The 24390-nt window shown below is 41.9% G+C and overlaps 2 protein-coding genes across 5 annotated transcripts in view; both read right to left on the reverse strand.

Moving 5' to 3' along the window:
* LOC129022801 (immunoglobulin lambda-1 light chain-like) overlaps nucleotides 1-24390 on the reverse strand; it is a 310065-nt gene that overhangs the window by 90939 nt on the left and 194736 nt on the right. The gene's annotated exons all lie outside the window — the stretch shown is intronic.
* The window catches only part of LOC129022799 (immunoglobulin lambda-1 light chain-like), a 264622-nt gene that overhangs the window by 77757 nt on the left and 162475 nt on the right, over nucleotides 1-24390 (reverse strand). The window lies entirely within an intron of this gene.

Below are 24390 nucleotides of genomic sequence, written 5' to 3' on the forward strand. Positions count from 1 at the left end.
GTGACAGCTTTGCATTTGAGACTACTGTTTCTGTGTGTGTTATTTAGATATTTATGTGCTATGTTGCTATATGAATAGTTATAAGAAAATAATGTTTCCATCTGAGATAGCACTAAAATGGAATTAGGTCAATGACCTGCTGAAATATCAGTGATGTTGATTGTGGAGCCAGTGGCCTGGATCAAAGCCCTGAGAACACTCCAGGAGCCCAGGCACTTCCTGCAAAAAGGAAATACGTGGTCTTCAGGACACTCTACCTTATCCTCTCTTCCATGTTCTGTTAGCACCAGAAGCAAACCAGAGCCTGGCCAACACTGCCGAAGTCGCCTACCTCATTGAAACTCTCCTGGATGTGTGCGTCCACACAGGGGAACAGACACAGACATCGGAAGCACTTGCTGCATCTGTCCTCACTGCAGCCCAAGCAGGAATGGAAAGTGGCAAGGTTCTCTTTTGAATCATGTTTTTTTCAAAGGTTTAGTTTTCCTTGAAATTCAAAAATCTTGTCTTTTAAAATATGAGGGCTTGCCAAGATGGGTTCACTGGTTCGTGTTATGGGAAATGTCTCCAGAGGGACTGGTTGCTGTACCTATCTGCACTTTCAAAAGTCACTAATTTAGTGTCAGGTATGTTTGTAGAGCACAGGCTCTAATAGAGTCTATGTGGAAGGGTGCGTTCTGTAATCAAGAAAGAAAATGGGAGAAAATGGAAAAGTCCTTCAATTCCCTTCACCTCTAATTCACATGGTCCAGATTGACAAGGTGCACACAGATGAGGCCATGGGCAGCTGAGACTGAGGGCTGGAGACCCCACCTTTAGAGCCACAGGTTCCTTCATCTTCCTGCTCTACCAGCAGACCTTGTCCCCTTATGCACATCAGGGGCCGGGCATCCTCAATACCATCTGTCCCTCTATGAGACTCAGTGCCCAATAGCTAGAAATCACCTTCCCATTCAGGGTGGAGTCTGCAGTGGACTCAGCAGTGCACAAGGTCCTACCAAGCACAGGATCAGAGTCAGCAGCGCAGAGCCTGGCCTGTGGGCACAGTGTGCACAGCCCCACTGCACACCCAGCACAGCCGTACTGTGTGGAAATGGTCCTGCTGTCAACAATGAGCATAGTTTTTTCTTGGGGAACTTTTTGCAAAACCTTCCACAAGTCTCTCATGACAAGTGATCCTGGCCCACTTGTCACGCTGGCTCCAGACAGCTGAGAACAGAATATGAGCAGAGGAATCTTGAGGACTGTGCCTGGAAATAAATTAACAGCTACGATAGGTATTCCTGCACAACTGGGGAAGTTGTGAGCTTGGACTGGAGAGAGGATCATTGCTCATTATTGAGAGAGAGAGAGCAGGAGAGAGAGGCCAAAAGAGCACAAGGGGATCAGTTGCTGCTATAGTGAGAGGGGAAATGGTGCTTACTACACTATTGTTTGATTGGCACTCATTGAATAATTTCAAAATTAAACTAGGTTTACTTTCCTCCAGAGTGTGCAGTATTTTTATTATGGCAAAATGAACAATTTTTAAACCATTTCAATCATTTGTAAGTGTGCGTTCAGCAACAGTAAGTACATTCAGAATGCTTTGCAACCACCACCACTTTCCATCCCCAGAGCTTTTCCACCACTCCACACAAACACTGTGGGCCCATTAGATGGTGACTTTAGAAACTTTGGAGCTTGGGAACAAATTGAGGAGTGTGTGGTCTGAAGGAAGTTTCCTGTAAGGATCCAAGGGGTGTCTGCACCAATCTCCCCAGTTTCTTCAAAATCTCAGGACAGTGAGGAGGAGACACCTCATCTAGGAAACCAGATGACACACAGCCCCTGTGCCTTCTCTGGGCTGGTTTGTCTCAAAGAGAAGAGAAATTCCAGTAGGACTGCACCCTCTGAGACAGCGTTCTCCTCTCCTGGAGGACTTGTAGTTATAGTTGAGGCCCTTGTTTTCAGTTTACTGAAGTAATTCCTACAGTTGTTGAATGGATCCTGGAAGATGGAAGTGGATTTCTACAGACACAGTCAGCTGGTAGTTCCATTCGCAATTGCTGTGCCAGATGAAGACCCTGATAGAACACACCACCATGCATGGCTGCAGGTGCACAGCAGGCACCATCAATGCAGAAACTCATTCTATTCCTCTCAGAATAGGATCAGAAACGGTGTGAATACAAGGAGTAGACAACAGTATAGGTTTATACTTTTATTTTTTCAACTTCATTAACTCTCCCTTCTTTTTCATGATATTGTCATAGGGGCTTTGATCATCTGAACACCCAGGAGAACCTCCTAGGGCTCTTTTCTGTATTTGGATCAGATGTGCATGAGGGGGCCCTGTCTATTGGAAGCTTTGGTGAGACCCATGAATTCCTGAGAGTGGGAAACAAACCCTAAGACCATTCATCCTGTGTAGTAGCTGAAATGTTTAGGATTGAGTTCTCTGGAGCAGCTTAGTATCTCTCACTAAATAAAGAGCACGTTATTAGATCTTACAATTCCCACCAGAAAGAAACACAAAGCTATAAGGTCATTCTGGTGTCTAGAGGCAGCGTATTTAACTGTTGGGGATGTGGCTCCAACTCATATATCAGGAGCCATGAACATCACCCACTGTTTTGGAGCCCAGAGCAGGGAGGTTCTGCACCAGGTTCAGGCAGGGGTATGAGTGTCCTGCTGTTGGGACCACAGAATCCAGCAGACTCTACCATAATTACGGAACTGGTGATAAGAATGGAAGAATTCGTGATAAGAACTGAAAACTCATGTTTACGTAATCTCTCATGGGAAAATCCCATGAGATTCTCCCAATGGGATTCCAATCTGATGGGATTTGGAACAATTCCATGTCATCTGCAATACAGAATTATTTTCATTTGGAAAACAACTCTCCCCATGTGCTCTTATTCTTTGGTAGATACAGGACAGCATCGGACATTCAGTGACCAAGCAGCCAGAACTGCCAGATTCTCACGTCATGTGCTCAGGCAGGCCTTGTAGCGATCTCTGGTGAGACAGATGTGACACACCTAGGATGGAGCAGGAGCAGGGCCCCAGGGCTGAGTAACCTGTGGATGGTCCACAGCCAAGTTTGCATCTCTCTTGCTCTAACACTGGTCCCTGGGTTTACACTTACGTTCTGTGGGTAGCAGTTCCTCTGCTAAGCTGATGGAGCAAAAATTTCCAGAGTAGCCCAGGAATGAATTGGATCACCATGAAGTAGACCACAGCTGTACTATATGGGTCTACTAAGGGGTGGCATTAAGAGACAATGGAGAGGGGACATCTTTACATGTACCGGGACGTGGCGCCTGGTCATTCATTTTGTGAGGAAAGGTGAGTGGCCGGATGCCAGGGTAGATATGGGCTCAGGGCAGTGGGAAATGACTTGGGCAGGTGTTCCAGGGACTGTGAGAGAAAAACTTGGAAATGGGGGAAATGGGGTATGGGCAGAAGCTTGTGGGTGGTCTTTGGGCATGGGCACCACTCAGAAGAAACTTTGAATCATAGGTTAATAGCCCATAGAGTGTCCATGATGGACACAGTGCCAAACACCCAAGTGGTCAGAAAGAAGAGATCAGGGGTTGTCAGCCACTCTGTCAGGTGACATGTGCCCCACAGCATGGGTGTCCACTTGGTAGGCTCTGAGAGTGTGTGGGTCAACCTTAACGTGGAGTCTAGGTGGACCCCACAGCGTCCACCCCAGGTAACACTGTTCTGAATATAAGGCTGCCAGGAGCTTCGGAACTTAAGTGCTAGGGAAGTTCTGAGGACTAATCTAGGACATCTGGGCCAAGGGGTGACCCAGGCTTCATCACATGGAACTCACATCCTTTACCACTAGATGAAAGATACGCTTTGTGTGTCCTTTCATCCAGGCCTTCTTTCACCAGCTTTATCCTGGGTTAGAAAACCTCAAAACAGCCTGTCCACACAGCCTCAAATCTGCTCCTAACCCACTCTCTGCAGAGCCTGCCTGAAGGGCTGGCATGTGGAAACCCAGGTCTTTTGCCAGTACGTGCATGGGCCACTCTGTCTGCCCATCCATTCAGGCTCTCTTTCACCAGCTTTATCCTTGGCCAGAAAAACCCCAGGATAGCCTGTCACACAGCCTCAAATCTCTTCTTTTTTTTTTTTTTTTTTTTTCTTCTTTTATTATTATTTATTATTATTAAACTTAAGGTTTTATGGTACATGTGCGCAATGTGCAGGTAAGTTACATATGTATACATGTGCCATGCTGGTGCGCTGCACCCACCAACTCGTCATCTAGCATTAGGTATATCTCCCAGTGCTATCCCTCCCCCCTCCCCCCACCCCACAACAGTCCCCAGAGTGTGATGTTCCCCTTCCTGTGTCCATGTGTTCTCATTGTTCAATTCCCACCTATGAGTGAGAATATGCGGTGTTTGGTTTTTTGTTCTTGCGATAGTTTACTGAGAATGATGATTTCCAATTTCATCCATGTCCCTACAAAGGACGTGAACTCATCATTTTTTATGGCTGCATAGTATTCCATGGTGTATATGTGCCACATTTTCTTAATCCAGTCTATCATTGTTGGACATTTGGGTTGGTTCCAAGTCTTTGCTATTGTGAATAATGCCGCAATAAACATACGTGTGCATGTGTCTTTATAGCAGCATGATTTATAGTCCTTTGGGTATATACCCAGTAATGGGATGGCTGGGTCGAATGGAATTTCTAGTTCTAGATCCCTGAGGAATCGCCACACTGACTTCCACAAGGGTTGAATTAGTTTACAGTCCCACCAACAGTGTAAAAGTGTTCCTATTTCTCCACATCCTCTCCAGCACCTGTTGTTTCCTGACTTTTTAATGATTGCCCTATTTAATAAATGGTGCTGGGAAAACTGGCTAGCCATATGTAGAAAGCTGAAACTGGATCCCTTCCTTACACCTTATACAAAAATCAATTCAAGATGGATTAAAGACTTAAATGTTAGACCTAAAACCATAAAAACCCTAGAAGAAAACCTAGGCATTACCATTCAGGACATAGGCATGGGCAAGGACTTCATGTCTAAAACACCAAAAGCAATGGCAACAAAAGCCAAAATTGACAAATGGGATCTAATTAAACTCAAGAGCTTCTGCACAGCAAAAGAAACTACCATCAGAGTGAACAGGCAACCTACAAAATGGGAGAAAATTTTTGCAACCTACTCATCTGACAAAGGGCTAATATCCAGAATCTACAATGAACTCCAACAAATTTACAAGAAAAAAACAAACAACCCCATCAAAAAGTGGGCGAAGGACATGAACAGACACTTCTCAAAAGAAGACATTTATGCAGCCAAAAAACACATGAAAAAATGCTCACCATCACTGGCCATCAGAGAAATGCAAATCAAAACCACAATGAGATACCATCTCACACCAGTTAGACATCTACAGAACTCTCCACCCCAAATCAACAGAATATACATTTTTTTCAGCACCACACCACACCTATTCCAAAATTGACCATATACTTGGAAGTAAAGCTCTCCTCAATAAATGTAAAAGAACAGAAATTGTAACAAACTGTCTCTCAGATCACAGTGCAATCAAGCTAGAACTCAGGATTAAGAATCTCACTCAAAACCGCTCAACTACGTGGAAACTGAACAACCTGCTCCTGAATGACTACTGGGTACATAACGAAATGAAGGCAGAAATAAAGATGTTCTTTGAAACCAACGAGAACCAAGACACAACATACCAGAATCTCTGGGATGCATTCAAAGCAGTGTGTAGAGGGAAATTTATAGCACTAAATGCCCACAAGAGAAAGCAGGAAAGATCCAAAATTGACACCCTAACATCACAATTAAAAGAACTAGAAAAGCAAGAGCAAACACATTCAAAAGCTAGCAGAAGGGAAGAAATAACTAAAATCAGAGCAGAACTGAAGGAAATAGAGACACAAAAAACCTTTCAAAAAATAAATGAATCCAGGAGCTGGTTTTTTGAAAGGATCAACAAAATTGATAGACCGCTAGCAAGATTAATAAAGAAAAAAAGAGAGAAGAATCAAATAGATGCAATAAAAAATGATAAAGGGGATATCACCACCGATCCCACAGAAATACAAACTACCATCAGAGAATATTACAAACACCTCTATGCAAATAAACTAGAAAATCTAGAAGAAATGGATAAATTCCTCAACACATACACCCTCCCAAGACTAAACCAGGAAGAAGTTGAATCTCTGAATAGACCAATAACAGGAGCTGAAATTGTGGCAATAATCAATAGCTTACCAACCAAAAAAAGTCCAGGTCCAGATGGATTCACAGCCGAATTCTACCAGAGGTACAAGGAGGAGCTGGTACCATTCCTTCTGAAACTATTCCAATCAATAGAAAAAGAGGGAATCCTCCCTAACTCATTTTATGAGGCCAGCATCATCCTGATACCAAAGCCTGGCAGAGACACAACAAAAAAAGAGAATTTTAGACCAATATCCTTGATGAACATTGATGCAAAAATCCTCAATAAAATACTGGCAAACAGAATCCAGCAGCACATCAAAAAGCTTATCCACCATGATCAAGTGGGCTTCATCCCTGGGATGCAAGGCTGGTTCAATATACGCAAATCAATAAATGTAATCCAGCATATAAACAGAACCAAAGACAAAAACCACATGATTATCTCAATAGATGCAGAAAAGGCCTTTGACAAAATTCAACAACCCTTCATGCTAAAAACTCTCAATAAATTAGGAATTGATGGGACGTATCTCAAAATAATAAGAGCTATTTATGACAAACCCACAGCCAATATCATACTGAATGGGCAAAAACTGGAAGCATTCCCTTTGAAAACTGGCACAAGACAGGGATGCCCTCTCTCACCACTTCTATTCAACATAGTGTTGGAAGTTCTGGCCAGGGCAATTAGGCAGGAGAAGGAAATAAAGGGTATTCAATTAGGAAAAGAGGAAGTCAAATTGTCCCTGTTTGCAGATGACATGATAGTATATCTAGAAAACCCCATTGTCTCAGCCCAAAATCTCCTTAAGCTGATAAGCAACTTCAGCAAAGTCTCAGGATACAAAATCAATGTGCAAAAATCACAAGCATTCTTATACACCAATAACAGACAAACAGAGAGCCAAATCATCAGTGAACTCCCATTCACAATTGCTTCAAAGAGAATAAAATACCTAGGAATCCAACTTACAAGGGATGTGAAAGACCTCTTCAAGGAGAACTACAAACCACTGCTCAAGGAAATAAAAGAGGATACAAACAAATGGAAGAACATTCCATGCTCATGGGTAGGAAGAATCAATATCATGAAAATGGCCATCCTTCCCAAGGTAATTTACAGATTCAATGCCATCCCCATCAAGCTACCAATGACTTTCTTCACAGAATTGGAAAAAACTACTTTAAAGTTCATATGGAACCAAAAAAGAGCCCGCATCACCAAGTCAATCCTAAGCCAAAAGAACAAAGCTGGAGGCATCACACTACCTGACTTCAAACTATACTACAAGGCTACAGTAACCAAAACAGCATGGTACTGGTACCAAAACAGAGATATAGATCAATGGAACAGAACAGAGCCGTCAGAAATAATGCCACATATCTACAAGTATTTGATCTTTGACAAACCTGACAAAAACAAGAAATGGGGAAAGGATTCCCTATTCAAATCTCTTCTTAACTCACCCTCTTCACAACCTGCCTGGAGGGCTGGAGGGAAGAGCAGCCTGGGGGTCACAGAACTGGGTGAACTGGACCAGTCCTGCTCATGGCTTTGTCCACAGCCATCCTGGGGCTGGAGAAAGAGGGTGACACAGATTGGGCAGGGGCTTGTGTCTCACTTCCTAATCTGCCTGTGTCATTGTGGGCTCATCACTGTTTCTATTGTACCTGTGATAGTAATAGTCAGCCTCGTCCTCAGTCTGAGCCCTGCTGATGGTCAGGGTGGCCATGTTCCCTGAGCTGGACTCAGAAAATCAGAAATTCCTAAGGGCCACTTGCTGCCTTCATATATCACCAGCACGGGCCTGGTCTGGCTTCTTCCGGAACCAGTAAACATACTTTGAGGTTATCTCAAGAGCAGGTGATCATGGCTGCTTGTCCTGGTGACACTGACACTGAAGGTGGCTGTGTAAGCTCATAGGAGCTTGCAAGAGAGGACAGGAGAGGAGGCTTGTACGTGATGAATCTATTCCCAGAGAGTCCCACCCTGAGGTTGTGCCTGGGATGAACTCACATTTGGGCAGGCCCAGCTCAGGATCCTATGGATTCTGAGCCTGAAGGAAGGGCTTGGGGGCAGCACCTGTGCAGAAAGTGAGGAGGGGGAGCAGGAGAGGGATCCAGGCCATGGTGAGACACCCAGAGCTCTGCCTGCTGAGCCCACAGCACAGCTGGGCTCACCAGCCCTCCCTTATTGCCTCTCAGGCCCTTTGAGGCAGTGAGTGTTTGATGCAAATGGGCATCCTCTGGGACTCCGCACTGAAGGATGTCACTCAAACCAGCTGTGTGGGAAGCACAGCAGACTGAGGAAGAAGAAGTGGGTCCCAGCTCGCTTTATCTGCTTCTCTGGTCAGAAGATCAGACTCTATCCTTGAAGGCCTGTGATCACAGTCACCTCCTGGAGTTTGGCCACATGACCACTGTTTTATACCATCCTGGCCTGTGCTGTGTCCTAGGCCAGGCTCAGCAGGGCTGTGGACCTTCCAGGAGCCTGGCCATGGGGCTAAACTTGGCTATGCTGAGAGCTCATCAATGACACCTGACTCAGCAGCAGGTGGGCCAGGAACCCATCATCTTCCTCCTTCTCCAAGTCCGCTCTGGGTTCCCCAGACTCACTTGGTCCTGTCCCGGTAATTTAATTAGAATGTGGTTCTGTGTCTTTAGGATACTTGTATCCTAAACTTGATTTCCATTGCCATTGTTTGGTCTTTTGAGCAGCCACAACTCATGTGGATTCATTACACAGTCTAGTCTCGTTTCTCACCTGAGTTGCTCCTTGTATGACACCCCCCATCTCTCTAATAGACTAGAAATTGCCATCCTCTGCTCTTTGATTCTTTATTTTTTCTCATCAGTGTTTCATGTAAATGTGTAAAAAGCACCAGAAGTCCAGACCTGACTGACAAACTAACTTTAGATTATTTGGTCTCTGTGAGGGTCCCAGGGTCATGGTCTCTGGACACCCATGAGCTCTGGAGGGTGGGGGATCCCTGGTCCCTCCAGCCAGATGGATCCTGTCACTGAGCCCAGGATAGTCCCATGGTCAGAGCTGTGGCCTGAGGCAGGTGAACATTCCCTTCCCTCTGGAGAGCATCTCCGCAAGGAGGCTGGGAATGCCCCATCCAGGGATCAGGACCCCAAATGTCCCACGCCACCCGCCTGAGAATCCCCTGAGCATAGAAGCTGCCTCTGAGTCAGAGTCGGCCTGGAGATGGAAGGAGAGGCAGAGGGAGGGGGTGGTAGGGTGTCTCTGGAAGCGCCAAGGATAGAGGGCTCAGCTCCCCAGGACGCAGCTGGACAGCGAGGAACGAGACCCTTAGAATGGCAGGAGGCTCAGGCAGCCATCCTGGGTGAAGGGCTTGAACCCCGGGAGCCCTGTCCCCTCACACTGTTCCCCCTCCAGAGCGTCTCTTAGGGAATTCCAGCCCTATGGGAGCTCCCCAGGCTGACACCAGGGCCCAGGTGCCTCCAGCTGTGTTTCCCAGGTGAGGCTGTCACTGTGCCCGGGCCCCTGTCAGTATCCTGGGTGATGCTGTGTGTCTGACCCTCAGAATATGAACACTGCAGCCCCAGGTGACAGGAGGGACTATACCAAACTTCCAAAGTGAGGACTGATCCCTTGAACACCTGTTGACCCCCCAAAGGCTGGCCTCCCTCGTAGGCTCCTCCTGGGCAGCCCCAGCCTCTCTTCTGGCTGCAGCTCTGCTGCCCTCTGCTGATGGAGAAGACAGAGCCCAGGCACTTGCCGTCTCCAGGTGATCCCAGAGCACCTGTTACCTGGGAGGATGCGGACCAGGGAGTCCAGCCTCCGTCTGTGCCACATGTGAACCCCGCTGGCCTTCATGGTTCAGCACAGAGAGGTGGCATATATAGTTGCAGGAAGGTGGGGCAGGTGCTTTTCTTGTAACTGAGTCTCAGGTTGAAATGCTTTTCTCTGTTTCATGGTTTTTGATCACAGAATGGAGAGTGCAGGATAAACTGTAGCTCTTCTGTGAAAAACAGTTCCAGAGAAATGCAGTCATACCCTACATATACTCCTGCTTCCCATGTATACTGGAAACAAGATTGATTCCATCACCCCAATAAGCACAACTGCACTGTAATTGGAAGAACTGGATTTCTGCCACTAAACCTCAGTTGTGTGCTTAAACCATCACCATCATCACTGTCATTATAATTTCTCTGTTACCATTATTTTCATTTCCTAACGCTGATCCATGTTTGTGGTGGGAAGTAGCACTAGCCTTTTTTGTTTTAATGAAATTTAAGACTTCTTGGAAAATGTTGAATAACAGCTGTGAAAGCAGGAGTCCTTGTTTGCTTCTGATCTTAGTGGGGAGGCTTTCACTCTTTCAGCATTTACTGTGAGATTCACTGTGGATTTTGATAAAAGCCCTTCTTTAATCAATTTGTGCAGGTTTTCTTCTATTCCTAGTTTGCTAAGTGTTTTTGTCTTGAAAGTGGATGAATTTTGTCAAATGCTTTTTCTGCATCTTCTGAGATCATATGCTTTTTCTTGTCACTCTATTGATATTGTTTATTACATTGATTCATTTGCTTATTCTTGCAATTCTGGGATAAATCTCGCTTTTTCATTCCACGTGTTCTCTTTAATGTGTAGTTAGACTTGGTTTTCTCTTATTTAATTTAGGAATTTTACATGCTTATTCTTCAGGAGTATTAGCCAATAGTTTTCTGCATTATAGTATCCTTGTTTGTCTTTGCTGTCAGGCTAATGTTGGCTTCTAGAATGCGCTAGGCAGTGTTCCCTCCTCATCTATTTTTGGAAGAGATTGAGTATGATTGGTATTACTTCCTCCTTAAATCTCTGGTAGAATTACCAGTGAGGACATCTGGCTCTGGGCCTTTCTTTTTAGAGAAATTGTCAATTGCTGACTTAATCTATTTCTTATGTTGATTTTTATTTCTTCTTCAGTTAGATTGGTAATTTGTATTTTTCTATGAATTTGTCAATTTCTTCTAGATTTGACATACAGTTGCTTGTGGTGTTCTCTTATAATCATTTTAATTCCCATAACCTTGGTTGTATTATCCCAAATTTCTTATTTTTGTTATTTGTGTCTTCTCTCTTGTGGTTTTAGTTGGTTTGCCTAACAGCTTGTTAATTTTCTTCTTCTTATCCAAGTAGGAACTTTTTATGCCATTTATATTTATAGTTTTTTTCTCATCTATTTCTTTAATCTCTGGTCTAATGATTCTTATTTCTTTCCTTCTGTGGTCTTTGGTTTAAGTTTGCTTTTCTCTTTCTTGTTCCATGAGCTGTAAAGTTGAGTTGTTGATTAGAAAGGGGAGGAAAAGAGAGCATTGTTTCATCTAAAATGAAGGTGTGCTGAGGAGAATGAACACAGGCCTTGTTCTTTCCCCCATTTACTGCATTTACTTCATTCTTTGTCATATTTCTCCACACCTATATTCTCCTCATCAAACCTAAATTTAAAGTCCTCAGGTTCAGCCATTTCTCTGAGTTTTCATTTCCTTGTGAAAGCTCCCATGCCAAGTAAAAATTATATTTAATAAATGTGCATGAGTTTATTTTTTAATCTGTCTTGTGTGATGGGGACCACTGGCCAATAAATCTCAGTTGAGTGGAAGGAAATATTGTTCCTCCCCTACCCAAACTTCATTTCGTGGTGGTTTTAGATGACTCCCTGTGTGACTTCAAGTTTTAAAAATCTGTTGAGAATTGTTTTATGGCCTAAAATAGTGTCCATTCTGGGGAATGTTCCATGTGCTCTTGAGTAGATGTGTATTCTGCTTTTGTTTTGTGCAGTATTTTGTATATATCTGTTAGGTCTAGCTGGATTATAGTGTTCAATAGCTGCATTTTCTATTAATCTTCTGTTCAGATGTTCTATTCTTTTTTAAAGTGGGGTACTGAAGTCTCCAATTTATATTATAGATCTCTCTAGTTTTTCTTTTAAATGTGTCTTCCTTCACATATTTTGAAGTGCTATTGCTTGGTGCATATGTGTGTATAACTATTATATCTTCTTGATTAATTTACCATTTTATCAATAAGGAATACCCTTTTTTCTCACTTACAACCATAATTCACTTAACGGCAATATTGCATCATGTCACGACAGCCACACCAGTTCTTTTGTTACTATTTACTCAACCTATTTGTGTCTTTGGGTCTAAATTGATTCTCCGTAAACACTGTGTAGATAGATCATGGATTCTATTTTTTTTTTTACTTTTAAAAATTTCATTTTGTTATTTTGCTTCAAGTGGTGAATCTAATCCATTTATATTTAAAGTAATCACTGATAATGAAGAAAGTCTGTCAATTTGCTGTTTGTTTTCTACATATCTTTTATCTTTTGTTGTTGTTGTTGTTCCTAAATTACCCCAATAATTGTTTCCCATGTGTTCTATTTATTTTTTTCTGGGTCCATTTTGATTCCTTCTTCATTTTCTTTCCCTTATACACTCAATTTAGTTTTTACTAATTATCACTGGAGTAACGATTAATGTTTTAAAATTGTTAGAATTGCTACGAACTTAGTCTCAATAATATCCATTAATTCTGTTCCTATCCAGTTCCATTTCCTCTCCTTCTAGACCTTGTTAATGTCACAAATAACATCTTTAAACATTTTGTTCCTATGTACATGGCTTTATAATTATTGATTTTTTTCCATATATCTCAAAAATAACATGGAAAACACAGCAGCTCCATACCAACAATACAACAGCACTAGCTTTATATTTACAAGAGATCTTTAATTCTTCACATGTATTCAAATTATGTAGTGTCTTTTCTCAGACTTAAGGACTTCTTGTAGTGTTTCTTGTAGGGCAGATCTACCAGGTCTACTAAATTGTGCTTATTTGTGATTATCTTATTTTATTTTTTATTTTAGAAGATTTGTTTGACTAAATGTAGAATTGGTAGATAATATATTTTTATAACTCACTTTATAGATTATTGTGCTGCCTTTTGGACTGTTTTGTTTCTGATCAAAGACCAAATGTTAATCTTCATGAGAATCTACTGTTTGTGATGAGTCTCTTTCTCTTGCTGCTTTCAATATTTTTCTTTTGTATTTGGTTTTTGATGGTTTGAGCATATTGTGCCTCACTGTGAGTCTGTATCATGTTAACCTGGTGAAGGCCACTGAGCTCCTTGAAAGTATAGATTCATATCTTTCATCAATTTTGGAAGTTTCTAGCCATTATTTTTACATGTATTTTATACTTTCTTTTTTCTCTTCCTTCTGAGTCTCCCACAATGCGTATATTGGTATGCTTGATGATGTCCCATGTATCTCTTAGGCTCTGCTCATTTTATTTATTCTTTTAAAATTTATGCTCATTCTGTGTAATTACAACAATGTATCTTTAAGTTTACTGATTATTTTTCTGCCTGCTCAAACTGCTGCTGAACTCGTCTGGTGAAATTCTGATTTTAGCTATTGAACTTCTCAGTTCTAGAAAATCTGCTTGGGTTCTTTTATTATAACTTCTTTTTCTTTATTGATACTTCTCACTTGTTCTAACATCATTCTTCCAGCTTTGTTTGGTTGTTACTCTCATGGTTTTCTTGAGTTTTTGAACATATGTAAATGGTTATTTGAAGTATTTGTGTCGTTTATCCAATGCCTCTGCTTCCTTGGGAATATATTCAGTTCATTAAATTTTTTCCTGTAAATGGGTCATGCTTCCTTTTAACTTTGTCTGCTTTTTAAGTTTTTGTTGAGATCTGTGTATTTTGAATGTGTGATGTTGTAACTCTCAAAATCAGATTGTCTCCCTACTCCTCCTTGGCTGATGTTGCTGCTGAAGGGTGCAGTTATTCATTTGTGTAGTGACTTTTCCAAAATAATTTTGCAAGGACTTTGTTATCAGAGTGATCCATAAAGTTTCTGTTCAGTTACTTCTATGGCCAAAAATTAACCTGGCAGAGATTTCCTTATGCCTGTTTCTTTCTTCATCAGTACTTCCCTGGATGCTACGAATGTGGGACTAGATTTCCTCATTTTATTATGGTTAATTCTGATGGTTCTTACCCTTCAGTAGTTATTTCACAGAAAGGACCATTTCCTGGAATTTCCTACTCCATCATCTTTCATAATGCCACTGTGAGAGCAGGTACTTTGTCTCTTTTGTTCCCCAATGCATCTCAAGTACCTAAACAGTATCTGGGACAGTTCATTGAATTGGTTTCAATTCATGTTTGTTCAATGTGTAAGTAAACATAATGAACTGCTAACAGTTTTTGTTTATTTCCCATGAGGTTGGCCTTGTGGTAGCAATGTTATACATATGCAGTCACCTTGCTTTTCATTTTCATGCTTTAATCAACTTACATTTTCTCAAATTTTCTGGACATATTAGCCCAGATTTGTTTTTTATTTTTTATTTTTTTTAAATTTTTAAATTTTTTTTGAAATGGAGTCTTGCTGTGTCGCCCAGGCTGGAGTGCAGTGGCATGATCTCGGCTCACTGCAATCTCCACCTCCTGGGTTCATGCCATTGTCCTGCCTCAGCCTCCTGAGTAGCTGGGACTACAGGTGCCCGCCACCACGCCCGGCTAATTTTTTTTTTTCTGTATTTTTAGTAGAGACGGGGTTTCACTGTGTTAGCCAGGATGGTCTTGATCTCCTGACCTCATGATCCACCCGCCTCAGCCTCCCAAAGTGCTGGGATTACAGGTGTGAGCCACCGCGCCTGGCCTCCAAATTTGTTTTTTAAAAAATCTTCATTTACGTACACCTAACCAGTGGAGGCACCTCACATGATCATTCAGTGCTCCCATGGTATCACCAACTGTGGCTTGAACTCTGCCTTTTCTTCCTAGATTAGTCTTGGGAAATCATAAAAGGCCTTTTGTCAGAAGAATAAAGTATTTAGACCTATGAAAATTTCCTCTCTCAAAGAATCAATCGGAAATTCTAAAATTAGTGTTAAATCATTCCAGTAGCTCGCTGACATTGATCTACACAACAACTATACAGAAATTCAATCAAGATACAGACTTGAATGGTTAACCAATTTATCTTTTTTTTTTTTTTTTTTTTGAGAGAAGTCCTGCTCTTATCCCCCAGGTTTGAGTGCAATGGCTTTATCTAGGCTCACTGCAACCTCTGCTTCCTGGGTTCAAATGATTCTTCTACCTCTGCCTCCCAAGTAGCTGGGATTAAGGCACCTGCCACCACGCCTGGCTAATTTTTGTATTTTTTTTAGTAGAGACGGGGTTTCACCATGTTGGCCGGGCTGGTCTCGAACTCCTGACCTCAGATGACCTGCTTGCCTCGGCCTCCCAAATAGCCAATTTATCCCAATTAAATTTGTAGAAAACCACACCTGCAATGGCAGAATACCCATTACACTTTCAAACATGAGAGCAGAATACCCATTATGCTTTTAAATACATTTGGCACATTTTTAAATGATTTTAAAATAATCTGTGTTTTAGGTTACAAATCAAATCTTAGTGAATTTCAATGGATGAATATCATAGAAGATATTATTTAATGCCGAAATAACTAATTAAATTGGATTAATACCTGATGAACTATGGGAAATCTTCAATTATTTGAGCAGGAAAGAAAAGACAACTAAGTAATCCATGAGCTAAAGAAAAAACACAACATAAATTAGAAGATACTGAACCTTTAAAACACAAAAAGACAACATATCAAAACTTAAGAAATACAGCTTAAATCAGTGATTTGAAGGAAATCTATTGCATTTAATGCTTAATGTTGGAAAGAAAAAAGATCTAAAATGAATTCTCTAAGCTTGTACCTCATAAATTTAAGCAAAAGGTGAGCATTTAAATTCAAAGTAAAAAGAGAAAAGATAATAAAAAAGATCAGAGCCAAATATTAATGAAACAGCAAACAAAAACAATAGACAACCTCTAAAAAACAAAACTTGGCTCTTCAAAAAGATAAATACAATCTATTGTTTTACTTTTAGGTAGACTAACTAGGAAAACATGAAAGAAGACACAAAGTACTAAAACCATGATAAAAGAATGCCATGACTACCAACCTTACAAAAGTTAAAATGGTTAGGGAAATTATTACAAGCAATTAATGCCAAAAGTATAAATGACTTCAGTGGAAAAATTCCTTAAAAGACATAAATGATCCAAACTGACTCAGAAGAAATGGAAAATCCAAACAGATCTATGGTACTTGAAGGTATTGAATTGGCAACTAAAAGTCTTCCTGCTAAGAAAAGTTCACCCAGTTTTAAATGGTAAATTTCTATCAAATTTTTAATTAAGAAATGGTACCAATCCTACAAGAACTTCTTCAGATTATACAGCAGGGGAAACATTTTTCTACTTACTCTTTGAGGCCTGCATTACTCCAATACCAAAGCCAAAGTCATGACAAGAAAAGAAAGTTATAGACCTACATCCACCATGAACATGGACAAAAACTCATCAATAATGTATCAATCAACGTTCTGATGCAGGAGCTGCCCCATGCAGGTGGGGCCCTTGTGGCTTCAATTCCCTCATTCTCTTTTCACCTACCTCTTGAGGGTGACCCTTAGTAACCTTGATTTAACATCTGTGTGCTCTGTTTTCTTGCAACTCTGGTACTGGGATCTAGGCATTAGAGGCTGAAGAGAGGTAAGAGTGCTGGTGGAGGTGAGGAATATTTCTTAACTGTGTGTCAATCCCTGTGAATTCTTTCTGTACTGCTTTGTGGAGCAAACCAGGGGTTGGGAAGATTGTCCTTGATATGTATTTGGCTTTTTGTGGTTTTAAAATTTCAAGTAGGTTTATTCTAGGTAGCATATAATATAGTTGAGTCTTGCTGTTAATTTCAATTTGACAATATTTTAGTTGTGGTATTTAGACCATTTACAATTAATGTGATTAGTAATATAATCCTACTGAAATATACCTTCTTGCTCCTCATTTTTTATTCATCCCATATGTTCATTATTTTTTCCCTTCTATTGTTTCCTTTTCTGATTTATTTTTAGAAATATTTTTAAAATTTTCTTTCTGGCTTAAATGATGGTTAATTTTAAGTGTCAGATAGGCTAGGATATGGGCCAGGTTGATTTTGTCAAACACCAGTATAGGAGTTAACATGATACTTTTCAGATGTGATGAACATTTTAATTAGTTGACCTTGTATAAGCAGATTGCTCTGCACAATGTGAGTGGGGCTCATTAGTGAGTTAAAGGTGTTTAGAACAAATATGGAGGTTTCCTGATGTGCTGGCTTGCTAAATTTGCATGCATGACTGCAACATTAACTCTTACATGAATTTCCAGACTTCAGCATGCCCAACAGATTTAATCCTTGTCAGCCACTACAATCATATGATCCACTTCCTCAAAATACATTTCTTTCACTCTTTTTTCTCTCAATACATACACACACACACACACACACACACACACACACACGCATATCTGATTGATACTGTTTCTGTGGAGAATCCTAATACAGGTTACTACTAGTCATAATTCTTTTTTGTTAAAAGGGTTTATTTTAATAATTACTTCAGGGTTAATGGTACATATATAACTTACCAAAATCTGTCTTCAAGTGTGATTAGATATTCATACAGAGTATAAGACCATTATAACATGTTCTTTACTCCTCTCTGCTTTTGTGCTGTTTGTCATATAATTTAATTTTGTTTTCACGATAAATCACAGTGATTTTTTTACTAATTTTTCTTTGAACAGTTATCTTTCATAGACGTTAACATAATACAGGGGTTTCTGTAGGTATCCATGTCATTGCCCTATATGATGTTTTCATTTCTTTGTGTGAATTCACTTTTCAATTGGGTATGATTTTCGTTCTGTCTATGGATGTCCGTTACCATTTCTAATGGCAAAAGTGATAGTAATCAATTCTGTAAGTTTTTATGTGTCTGAAAACATTTTATTTACCCTTTGCTCTTTAATGTTATTTCTGTTAGATAAATAACAGAAGGTTCACAGGTTTTTCCTTTCAGCATTTTCAAAATATTTTTCCACTGTGCCTTGCATTACTTCTAATGAGAGATGTGCTCTTAGAATTAAACTTTTAAGTGGCTATTCATTACTAGATTTTATAATTTGATATGATGTGTTTGGAGTTGTTTTCCTCATGTTTCCTGTGCTTGAGTTTTGTTGACCTTCTTGGATATACCAATTTTTGGTTTTCACCAAATGTGCAACATATATGGCCATTATTTATTCAAATATATTTTCTACTGACCCTCCACCTCATCTTTTCTATTCCATGGATGTAGATTATACATACTTTAGGTTGTTGTATTTAAATATTTCTTCACATCAGGTGGTGTGGCTTATGCTTGTAATCCCGACACTTTGGGGGGCTGAGTCAGGAGGATTGCTCGAGCCCAGGAGTTTGTGACCAGCCTGGGCAACATAGGGAGAACCCCATCTCTGCAAAAAATACAAAGAATTAATCAGGCATGTGATGTGTGCCTGTAGTCCCAGAAACTTGGGAGGCTTAGCTGGGAGGATCTCTTGGGCCTGGGAAGTCAAGGCTGCAGTGAGCCATAATTGCACCATGGCACTCCGGTCTGAACCATGGAGTCAGACCCTATATTAGAGACAGGAACTTGCTCTGTGGCCCAGGTTAGGGTGCAGTGGGATGATCATACCTCAGTCACTGCTATCTTGAATTTCTGGGCTCAAGCAATCTTCCTGCCTCAGGCTCCTAAGTAGGTAGGACTACAGCTGCAGGCTATGATGACTAGTTAATTTTCTTAAAAAAAATTTGTAGAGATGAAGTCTTGTTATGTTGGCTAGTCTGGTCTTGAACTTCCAGTCTCAAAAGGATTCTCCCTCCGAGACCTCCCAAAGTGCTGGGATTACAGGTGTGAGCCACCACTCCCAGCCAACCTCAGGCTGTTTGAAGTTGTCCTGTAACTCACTCTTCATTTTTTCTATAAATATACTATAATACTCTCTTCATTTTCATCATTATTTTTTCTTTATGTGCTGCATTTTGAATATTTTCTAGTGCTACATTATTGAGTTTGCTAATCTTTTGTGTTGCATCATCTGTTGTTAATCACATCCAGTGTATTTTTAATGTCTCAGATGCTGTAATTATTAGCAGTACAAGCCCAATTGGTCCCTTTTTGGTATTCTGTACTTCCACTTAACATGTTCAATCATTCCTCTACTTCTTGAAAAACTGGAATATAATTCTAATAGTTCATTGTGTATCCACTCTTAATTTACATTTTGCTGAGCCTGCCTGGAAGGCTGAAGGGAAGGGCAGCCTGGGGATCTCAAATCTGAGTGAACTGGGCCAGACCTGCTCATAGCTCTGACCACTGTCCTCCTGAGGTTGGAGGGAGAGGGTGACATAGGTGGGAAGAGGTTTGGGTCTCACTTTCCTGTCTGCCTGTGTCACTGGGTGCTGTCTCATGATTGACAGTAATAGCCTTGTTTCCAGCCTGGGCCCCATTGATTATCAGGGTGGCCATGTTCTTTGATTTGGAGTCAGAGAGTTGTTCAGGAATCACTGAGTGCTGGTTGCTGTCACCATAGATTACCAGCACCGGGACCTGTCCTGGCTTCTGCTGGTACAAAAGTTTGCATAAGAGTCTTCTATGCTGTCTCCCTGGTAGGTGATCCTGGCCCTCTGTCCCAAAGCCACAGACACTGCAGGCAACTGAGTCCGCTCAGAGGAGGCCACTGAGCCTACAAGAGAGGACAGGAGAGGTGAGTCCGAAGATGAGGGTCTCATTCTCAGAGCTCCACACACTGCATCACTCCCTGTGCTGAGCTGAAGGTCAGGGCCAGGCTGAGCTCTGGGAGGCAGAACCTGTGCCGACAGCGGGAAGGGTGAGTAGAGGAGAGGGATTCAGGTCATGGTGGAGATGCCTCAGAGTTCTGCCTCTGAGTCCACAGCTAGACAGTGGACTTCCTGGGCCCTCATCACAAAAAGAGAAGTCTCTTCATAGAAACTACTTCTCTTCCTGTTGTGGCCTTGTTGGGTGACTCCTTGGTGAGCAAAGAAGGACAGGGCTTAATAGAGAGTATAAAAATGTGCCCTATCTCCAGGTCTGTATCCAGTTTACTCACACTCTCCCTAGTATTGAGTGAGGAAGTGCTGCCCACACCATATGCACACACACCTCAGTTCACATCTCAGGTATTCACAGAGGTAGGCAAGAACACAGTCATCTTCTCTATTGATGTGAATATCCACGGAAAAGGGAGCTCCAATGTAAATCCATTGTGGACCCCGAAGATTCTTTAGCTGTCACAGCCCTGTCTTGACCATCTAGCATCTGGTCTGGGTAGCAGGGTTGGGTTGATCTTGAAGCAGGAGATTGTAGGAACAGGAGCCATGTTGGTGTTTGGGAGGCCAGAATTCCATGATGAAACTCAGTGAAATTGCTCAGCCATCTCTCAGATTTATTTTTTATTTATCTATTTTTTTTGAGGCAGAGTCTCGTTCCCTTGCCCAGGCTGGAGTGCGGTGACGTGATCTCGGCTCACTGCAATCTCTGCCTCCCGGGTTCACGCCATTCTCCTGCCTCAGCCTCCCAAGTAGCTGGGACTAAAGGCACCTGCCATCACGCCCAGCTAATTTTTTGTATTTTTAGTAGAGACAGGGTTTCACCGTGTCAGGATGGTCTCAATCTCCTGACCTTGTGATCTGCCCGCCTCAACCTCCCAATGTGTTGGGATTACAGGCGTGAGCCACCGTGCCCAGCGATACTATTATTTTTATATTAAAATGGGAGAAAATCGGCCAGGTGCGGTGGCTTATGCCTGTAATACCAACACTTTGAGAGGCCGAGGTGGGCAGATCACAAGGTCAGGCGATCGAGACCATCCTGGCTAACACGGTGAAACCCTGTCTCTACTAAAAATACAAAAAAATTAGCCAGGTGTGGTAGCAGGCACCTGTGGTCCCAGCTACTCAGGAGGCTGAGGCAGGAGAATGGTGTGAGCTTGGGAGGTGTAGCTTGCAGTGAGCAGAGATCACGCCACTGCACTCCAGCCTGGGCGACAGCGAGACTCTGTCAAAAAAAAAAAAAAAAAAAAAAAAAAAAAAAGGAGAAAATCTTCAAGGTCTATGTCTATGCAAAGAATTCTTAGACTTCACCAAGTACGCAAGTCATGAAATGAAAGATTGATAAATTGAACCTTAACAAAACCATCAATTTTTGCTCTGCAAAAATCTCTCTTGAGAGGATGTGAATAGAAGCTACAGACTGGCATTAAGTATTTGCCAATCACATATCCAGTAAAGGACTAGTATAAAAAATACATAAAGAACAATGAAAACCGGCCGAGTGCATTGGCTCATGCTTATAATTCTAACACCTTGGGAGGCTGAGCAGGGAGGATTGCTTGAGCCTAAGGAGTTCATGGCCAGCCTGGGCAAATAGGGAGATCTTGTCTCTACAAAGAAAATTCTGTAAACAATTAGTGAGGCAGTGTGTGTGCATGTTGTCCCAGCTACTTGGGAGGCTAAGGCAAGAGGATTGCTTGAGTCAGGAAAGTCCAAGCTACAGTGAGCTGTGATTGCATCACTCCACTCCAGGCTGAATGAAAAAGTAAAATCCTGTCTCAAAAAAACAAAACACCCAACACTGAAAACCAGTTAAGGGCAAAACAAAAGACAATCTGATTAGAAAATGTGCAAAGGGCACAAACATGATCAAAGAGGACATACAGATGGTAAATAAGCACAGGACAAGGTGATCATCATTAACGATCAGAGAAATGAAATTTTAAAAAATGGAATATCACTACACACCTATCACAATGGTTACCTAAAAAAAGAGTAAAAACACACAATTCCCAAAGAAGCAGAGAAATTTGATCATTCCTTCATTACTGGCCAGAAAAAAATGGTACATTCACTTTAGGGAACAGTTTGTCAGCTTCTCAGAAAACTAAAGACCTAATTAGTGTATGACACAGCAATTATAATATTGGACCTTCATTTCAAAGAAATGAAAACTTATGTTCACAAGAAACATACAAACCAATGTTCGTAGCACCCTCACGTGTAGTAGCTCCAAACTGAAAACAATCCAGATACCCTTCGGTGGGTGAGTAATTCATCAGGTTTTGTTAAACTAATACCAAGAGATACTGCTCAGCAATTGAAAGGAACTGACTATTGATACACACACCTTTCCAAAGACTTTATAGGGAGTGATGCTAAGTAAAAAATTCCAACCCCAAAGTCTGTCTGCTACAATAGGGTTGTATTTCTATCACATTTTTGCAAGACAAAATTTTAGGAATAGGGAACCAATCAGTGGTTGCCAGGGTTGGGCAAGGGAGGGAACTGGGTGGGAGGAGGTAGATATTATCAAAGGGAAACACCAGGAAATGTTGTGATGGACACGGTTTGTGTCTTGATTGTAGTGGTGGATACCTGCGCTGACACACGTTGGGAAATCACACAGAATGGAATGCATAGACACACATGCATGCATATAAGCTCATACAAATACATGAGTAAATATGAACCTGAGAAACCTGAATTTTAAAAATGCAAAGATTTGATTAAAAATTTCACCAAAGAAGACATACAAAGGACAGATAAGTACCTGAAAAGATAGTTAGCATAATAAGTCATTAAAGAAATAAAAGTTAAAAACATAATTAGACATTGCTACAGCTCTATCCGAAAGTCTTTAAACAAAAACTGACAATATCAAGTGCTAACGAGGATGCACACACATTGAACTCTCATAAATGGGGGGTGACAAGTCAAGATCCATGTCCTTTCCTGGGGCAGAGCCCGGTAAGGGAACACAGGGCACAATGAGACACTGGGACATGGTCATCTCAGCCTGGCCACTCTCTCAGGGTCCTTCTGCCTGGGCTGCTGTGGTCTCTCCCAGTATGGTCCCCACAGACTGGTGTGGAGGAAACAGAATGATGAGTTGTCAAAATGGCCTAAATCATGGCCTGCATCTGCCTCTGCCTAGGGGTGTCTCTGCAGGAGGAGAGTCAGAAGTCTCAGGGTCCTGGAAGGGGACATGGGACTGCTGACTCTGAGTCCCTGAGGAGAAAGGGGAAGTGGGAGGTTTTGGCCTCACTTTCCCTTTGTCTGTGTCACTGTGTGTGGCTCACCCATCCTGGCCATCAATCGTGTGGCTCTCTCCATAGTGATACTCAGCCTCGTCCTCAGACTGGAGGTTGGAGATGGTGAGGGAGCAGTCAGCCCCAGAGCTGGAGCCCGAGAAGCAATTGGGGATCCTGTCCTCCTTTCTGTGGCTGCCATCGCTGTGAACCTTCATTATATACTAGGGGGACCTCCCTGGTCTCTGTTGATACCATTTGATGATGTAGGTGCTGTGCTCCCTGCTCAGGGTGCAGGTGAGCTTGACTGAGGCTCCCAGTGAGGCAGATGCAGACAGGGGCTGAGTTAGCACAGCCAGAGCACAGAGACCTGGAAACATAGAATTTCATGAATGATGCCGAATGCTCGGGAGAACTGGAAAGAATGCCACTGAGGACCGGAGCTTGTGGAGAAATAGCAGTGAAAGGAGTTCCCTGAATTCCCTGGATGTTCTGACCTGTGGAGAAAATGACGGGCAGGAGGTAGAAGGAGACCCAGACCGCGGTGGGAGGGACTTCCAAGAGCTCTGCTTGAGGCTGCCCCGTGCAACCTGGTTACAAGGACCTCTTGTGTTACCCTCTTCTTGAAGCTTGTTGGGAGGAGCTTTGAATGTCAGTTTGCTCTCCACTTCCCAGCAGTTTGTCTGAGCTCCTGTCTGAGCCCTTAGCCTGGAGACTTCATCTTGACAATTTCCCATGTTCAGAAGAAGGACCAGGTGGGTGTCACGAGTACAGAATAAATTTTACACAATAGAAGGGGCCTCAAAAAAAGCATCAGTCATTCCCTTTGCACTTGAGCACTACCAGGGGACTTAGAGTCATTAGAGTCCCCAAACCAAGGCCCACAGTCCCTTCTAGGGCTCAGAGGTAGAAAGCCATCCTCCATGTACCACTAGTTCTTTAGATATCTATGCCCTATATTGTTTTAGACATTAGTTGAGATAATACCATGTATAATTTGAGATAACACTAAAGGCATGATAGGTTAATGACCTACTCAGAAATCACGAGGTTGATTGTGTGGATCCAGTACCCTGGATTCTTTCCCTTGAGATCCAGTGAAGAGGTCCCCTGAGAACACTCCAGGAGTCCAGGGACT

This window comes from Pongo pygmaeus, chromosome 23 (genome assembly GCF_028885625.2).
Source record: "Pongo pygmaeus isolate AG05252 chromosome 23, NHGRI_mPonPyg2-v2.0_pri, whole genome shotgun sequence".
NCBI lineage: Eukaryota > Metazoa > Chordata > Mammalia > Primates > Hominidae > Pongo > Pongo pygmaeus.